We start from the raw sequence: 6780 nt of genomic DNA, 5'->3' as shown, positions 1-6780 counted from the left end.
AAAAGGAAAGACAATTGGGGATAGGAGAGCAGCAAGGTGGGCTTTCCCTGGAATTGTGTGCAGATGCATCCAGTCGCGGCATTGCAGGAAGTCTGTCTGATGAAGCTTGGGAAGCATTTTGCAATATTCCCTTTGTGTTCCTGGGTTCCCTGCTCCCACTTTTCTTCCCCTGGTCTGTGATTATTAGGAGAGAGGTTTTGTGAAGACTCGTTGCTGTGAAAGCATCTTTTTTAAAATTTTTATCCTAGAGTCAGTCACTTTTATTCCAGGTGGTCATGCTGACCTACTTATCCAAAACCAGCTAACCAGGTTCATCCTACCATCCTCATGGAAGACTTTGTGTATGAATTGGAATAACAGTACTGAAATACACTCAAACAGTGCCAGCAGTACTTCCCGGGGGTGCCTATCATCCTCATGGAAGACTCTGTGTATGAATTGGAATAACAGTGCTGAAATACACTCAAACAGTGCCAGCAATACTTCTCGGGGAGGGTATATTTCTCTGTATGCTACTCTGAGCAACTTCTCAGAAATACGAGGGGGCTGAGGTTTTCCCATCTGGGAAATCGGGTGAAAGTCTGCAGATTGTTAAATATAGTATCAGAGAAAAAGAAAAGTCAGTGATAGAAATAGATCATTTCGTAGACATTAGGGTAGATTTTTATTTCAACTACTACTGGAGAATTTAATAAAAAGCATTATTGTTTGAAAAGTTTTTCTAACATAGATTTAGGGATTTTTTTTTTTTTTAGAGTGGACACACTACTGTACATTTAAAAGCAGTTATTTTGCTATTCAGATTAATTTTTTATTATCTGAAAATGAGATTATCTGTTTTACTTTTCAAAGTTTTGTGAAACAAACTTGAAGTTATAGGGAGGTAAGCCATCTCCAAGTCTGCAGGTCAAACAAAAGTTTGGAAAATACTTTTGACATCCCACAATCCAGAATGTCTTAACACGAGATTTGAATTTCACGATGTGTGGTTCCATCTAATAGCAGACACCACCCCGATCTCATGTTTTCCTGTTACCCTAAAACAGTGGGAGGAAACTGGGTGTTTGGTAGACTTCTAAATCGTGGTCTCCGACGACTTGAATCTGAGATTCTCACCTCCATTTACTAAAGAATCATGACTTAACTCAAACTGCACAGTAATCAAACTGCACAGTAATCAGTAAAGTGAATACGTCTTTAAAATGGAATTGTCTCCCTTCAGCAACCTCTCATTAAGGAGTGAGACTGAGTATTTTAAGATAGAAAGATCTGTGAGTGATTGAAAGGTGATATTTTAAAACTTGGATTTCATTCCAGTGTCACGTTTTGAGTTTTAAGTTCCTTTGGTCTGGGGAAGGGTCCAGGCAGCCACAGTTGCCCTAAATCACCATCATTTAGTCTTCCAGCAAGGTTAAGTGCGGCGCGGAAGGAGAAGGGGGACGAGGACGGTAACAGCCCCGTACTCTGTGCTGAGAAAGAGTAATTAGGAGACCTGAAGAGGGGCCGAGGAAAGGCTGTTGGAGCGTGTTGGGGTTAGTACCCGAGCACCTTCCCCTCACCTCAACCAGGGAAGAGCATCTGGCTGCTTTTTAAAGTTTTTAGTCTGCCCTCGCAAGGACAAAGCATGTTAGATTAGAGATGCTTCTGCTGATTGCAGGGGTTCTTATTTGAGAACATATATGAGGGGGGTGGGGTGGGAGGAGACAGGTTGTGGTTATGCAGGAAAATCTTGTCCTAAAAATATATGAGTTTGGGGGTAAGGGGTGGGATAGCCAAGCAAAATCGGTATTTTAAAATGAGCATATGTATTTTTATTAACTTTTAGTTAAATACAGATTTTACAACGAGGTCAGCATAAGCCTACATCTATATAGAGAGCTAACTCAGGCATTGTCTTGTTTATTTGTAGACTGGATTAAAAACAACCTGTCCTGTTTTGTCAGTTCCCAGCTTCTTCGTTTAGAATAAATTAGACCAAAAGAAGAAACGTACTTGTCTCTGTATAACCGCAGAATGAAGTTACTGTTGTTAAAACTGGATTTTTTACTTTACTAGGTTCCGAAGAGTCCAGATGCTTGGTTAGATGTTCAATATGTGATTTTTTTTAATTGAGTTTGTTCATTTAAAATCCTCCTTAACATTTCTAGAAAGACTTCTTTCAATAGATAATGGAATCTTAGAGGAAAAGTGATTTTTTAAAAGCTAGGAAACTCCTCCACTAAAAGTAACCATTGGAAACCTCGATTGAGGGCTAAAGTTTTAATCCTAAGAGAAATGGCAGCATAATGAAATATGTACACATGCATAGTGGTCCATTTTAGGAGGCCAGTGGTGTCTGATAAAGAAATGTTAGAGTAGTGAGGTCGGGGAAGGAAATTGTGGGGATTTGTAATCTCTTTACGTTGTTTCTCTTCTGAGTCATGGTAAAACAATAAATTATCTTCTCTAGGTGGCAGTGCTTGTGCTGGTTTGTTTTTTGTTTTTGTCATCCTTGGTTGCATAAATACACATTGGGGGCGAAGAAAAAAAGTATTTCAAAGTTAAAAGACTGGAGCTGCAACCCACAGACAAAATTCTCATGCAAAACTATTTGTTTACTTTATAAACCAAAATTAAATTTCAAAGGCCTCCCAGTCACCTGAATGGACCTCTCCTCTCAGCCAAAGGCATTCCAAAGTTAACCTGAAAAACTAGTTCAGGCCATGATGGGAAGGGGAAGCCAGACATGCCTCATTATACCCTCTCCTCTTATGGAATTACTGATACAACAGACCCTAAGACTGATAGACATGGCCGGGCATGGTGGCTCACACCTGCAATCCCAGCACTTTGGGAGGCTGAGGCGGGCAGATCACCTGAGGTCAGGAGTTCCAGACCAGCCGGGCCAACATGGTGAAACCCCATCTCTACTAAAAATACAAAAATTAGCTGGGCGTGGTGGCAGGCGCCTGTAGTCCCAGCTGCTCGGAAGGCTGAGCCAGGAGAATTGTTTGAACCCAGGAGGTGGAGGTGCAGTGAGCCGAGATCATGCCACTGCACTCCAGCTTGGGCAACAGAGTGAGACTTCAAAGAAAAAGGGTGAACTAGGAGGATGTGAGATTGTGTCCAGGAGGCATCCAAACACATCTGTGAACTGTTTTTACTTGCACTTCTGACACAATATGTGATTTTTTTGATACACCTACCAATTATCTATCTCTCTGGACACCAACTGGGTGCCCTATGATTCAGTTCAATTCTGACACTACCTATGGCTGGTGCAGACCCCAGCTACACACACACACATTTTTTGAGATAGGATCTTACTGTCACCCAGGCTGGAGTGCAGTGGTGTGATCATAGCTCACTTCAGCCTGAACTCCTGGATTCAAGCAGTCCTGCTGCCTCAGCCTCCTGAGTAGCTGGGACCACAGCTACTTTTTTGTGTGTATTTTTTGTGTGTATTTTTTGTAGAGACTGTCTGGCTATTTCCCAGGCTGGTCTTGAACTCTTGGGCTCAAGTGATCTGCCTGACTTGGCCTCACAGGTGTGAGCCACCACACCCAGCCCTATTTTTTTTTTTTTGTAATTATTTTCTTTTATAGAGATGGGGTCCCTCTGTGTTGCCCAGGCTGGTCTCAAACTCCTGTCCTCAAGCAATCCTCCCACCTTGGCCTCCCAAAGTGCTGGGATTACAGGCATGAGCCAGTGTCCGACCCAGAACTGGATTTTATTTTTCTTTATTTTTGTAAGACAGGGTCTCGTTCTGTTGCTCAGTCTGGAGCGCAGTGGCATGATCATGGCTCACTGCAGCCTCAACCTCCTAGACTCAAGCAATCCTCCTGTCTCAGCCTCAGCTGGGACTACAGGCATGCACCACTACGCCTAGAATTTTTTTTTTTTTTTAAATTTTTTGCAGAGACAGGGTCTTGCTATGTTGCCCAAACTGGTCTCAAATTCCTGGGCCTCAAGCAATCCTACCACCTCAACTTCCTGAAGTGCTGGGATTACAGTCATGAGCCACCATGCAAGGGCCTAAAATCCAGTTTTAGCAAGAACCCTGCTAAGTTAGTTTAGCAAAAACCTCCCACCCTCCGTATCTAATTACTCTTTTTTCTTTTTCTTTTCTTTCTTGATTTTTTTTTTTAAGACAATCTCTCTCTGTTGCCCAAGCTGGAGAGCACGGTCTCGGCTCACTGCAACCTCCACCTCCTGGGTTCAAGCGAGTCTCCTGACTCAGCCTCCCGAGTAGCTGGGACTACAGGCGCACACCACCACACCCAGCTAATTTTTGTATTTTTTTTAGAGTCGGGGTTTCACTACGTTGGCCAGGCTGGTCTCGAACTCCTGACCTCAAGTGATCCACCTGCCTCAGCCTCCCAGAGTGCTGGGGTGACAGGCGTGAGCCACTGCTCCCAGCCCATATCTAATTACTCTTGATATTTATCTGATCGTGTTCCTTGTCCTCCACCATCCCCCAGGTGATGTCTGATCAGCCTGGCCTGTCTTCAGCAAGAATACCCCTTCCATCTGATGTTTCCTCTTGGTCATTTTCCATCCACTGACTCCCATCCTACTCCTTGGCTATACATTGCCACCTGCCCATGCTGTGTTCAGAGCTGAGCCCAATCTCTCTCCCCTCACTGCAAGACCCTACTCCAGTGGTTCCTGTGTTTATTAGGATGGTCCTGAATAAAGTCTTCCTTACCATGCTTTAACAAGTAGCGTTGAATAATTTTTTTTTTTCATTACGTTTAACTCCACCATTCCACTTTCATTCCTTTTTTCTTTCAATTTCTTTAGCAAATGTCTTCGCAGCTTTCCAACATGCTGTACATGTCTTCTGCTTCCTGGAAGAAAAAGGACATGTTCAGAGTTGTCATGGGCCAGAGGCTTGCCCAGCCTGCTCTAACGGAAGTCAAGGTTTGGTTACCCTCTACTGGCCAGCTGATGGCAGCAAAAACAGGTGATGATGAGAATGAGTGAGGAAGATCCAGAAAGGCGCCTTTTTGGAGAGAACCATGAACACCTTACTGGAAATGGAAGGGAGGTTCCAGAGACAACACTAAACACTGGAATCTTTTCCTCTCCTGGATTTATGCTGTAAAGGGCACTGGAATTATTTTTCTTTTGTCAAACCAATAATCTGCCAGGCATGGTGGTGTGCATCTGATCCCAGCTACTTGGGAGGCTGAGGCAGGAGAATGGCGTAAACCCGGGAGGCGGAGCTTGCAGTGAGCTGAGATCCGGCCACTGCACTCCAGCCTGGGCGACAGAGCGAGACTCTGTCTAAAAAAAAAAAAGCCAGGCATGGTAGCATGTGCCTACTTGGGAGGCTGAGGTGGGAGGATCACTTGAGTCCAGGAGTTGGAGGCTATCTGTCTAAAAAAAAAAAAGCCAGGCATGGTAGCATGTGCCTACTTGGGAGGCTGAGGTGGGAGGATCACTTGAGTCCAGGAGTTGGAGGCTACAGTGAGCTATGATCACACCACTGCACTCCAGCCTGGGCAACAGAGTGAGGCCCTGCCTCAAATAAATAAATAAAAATAAAAAATCTCTTGAGACATAGCAGGCACACAGGATTGGAGAATCTGGCTTGTGCTCTCAGCTTTGATACTAATTAGCTAACTAGTGTACCTTGGATCTGACTTCTTCAGGCACTGGTTTCTTCATCTGAAAACAAAAGTTTAACCAGATTGTCCTTAAGGTCTCTTTTGACATTAATATTTTACAGCAGCTCAGCCCCTTTGCTCGAGGAGCATCTCAGCTCTGGAAAGGACAATGGGTTTGGAAATAGACGGACTTTCTTCAAGCCCCAACATAACCACTTAATGGTTTCATAACTAGACAAAGACCCATTGACCAAGAGGCTGGATGGAGCCCTGCCAAAGCATCAACACAGGTGTGGCTCTTGGAATGTGTGCAGGTTTCCTGGCTCTTCCCTCTGTCCTGGTGATCCTGTTTCCATTTCCCATCTCTTTCTTCCCCGTCTAACTGACAGGCAGTAGAGCACAGGCTTTGGAGAAAGGAGGCCAAGTTTCACTTCTGACGCTCCCACCTATCAATTGTGTGATATTGGAAAAGTGACTTTTCTGAGCCTCTTTCCTGGTCTATAAAATGGAGATTTTAGGGCCAGGCACAGTGGCTCACAGTGGCTCCCTGCACTTTGGGAAGCTGAGGCAGGCAGATCACTTGAGGTCAGGAGTTCAAGACCATAGGGGAATGAATTAAAAGGACTAACCATGTGATAATTGTTAAAGCTGGCCAATGGGTACATAGAGGCTGTTTTTGTTTTTTTGTGAGACAGAGTCTCGCTCTGTTGCCAGGCTGGAGTGCAGTGGTGCAATCTCAGCTCACTGCAACCTCTGCCTCCCAGGTTCAAGCAATTCTTCTACCTCAGCCACCCGAGTAGCTGGGATTACAGGTGTGTGCCACCACACCCAGCTAATTTTTGTATTTTTAGTAGAGACGGGGTTTTCAGGATGGTCTTGATCTCTTGACCTTGTGATCTGCCTGCCTCAACCTCCTAAAGTGCTGGGATTACAGGCGTGAGCCACTGTGCCCTGCCAAGGCTCATTTTTTTTTCCTTCTTTTTAAGAGAAAGCAAGTTTGTTAGAGAAAGTAAAGAAACAGCCTGGTGCGGTGGCTCACACCTGTAATCCCAGCACTTTGGGAGGCCGAGGCAGGCAGATCATAAGGTCAGGAGATCAAGACCATCCTGGCCAACATGGTGAAACCCCATGTCTACTAAAATACAAAAACCAAAAAACAAAAATTAGCCGGGCGTGGTGGCATGCACCT

At 44.5% G+C, this 6780-nt stretch overlaps 1 long non-coding RNA gene across 1 annotated transcript; it reads left to right on the top strand.

Annotated features, from left to right (window-relative positions):
- Window positions 1–2: 2 nt before the first annotated feature.
- On the top strand, window positions 3–2455 carry LOC105543702. The gene is made up of 2 exons (XR_001006662.1): window positions 3–402; window positions 495–2455. It is a non-coding gene; the product is annotated as an uncharacterized LOC105543702 (long non-coding RNA).
- The last annotated feature ends 4325 nt before the right edge of the window (window positions 2456–6780 follow it).

This window comes from Mandrillus leucophaeus, unplaced genomic scaffold (assembly GCF_000951045.1).
Source record: "Mandrillus leucophaeus isolate KB7577 unplaced genomic scaffold, Mleu.le_1.0 Scaffold29, whole genome shotgun sequence".
NCBI lineage: Eukaryota > Metazoa > Chordata > Mammalia > Primates > Cercopithecidae > Mandrillus > Mandrillus leucophaeus.
Note: the sequence above shows the minus strand (reverse complement) of the source record. Positions and strands in the feature narration are given on the sequence as shown.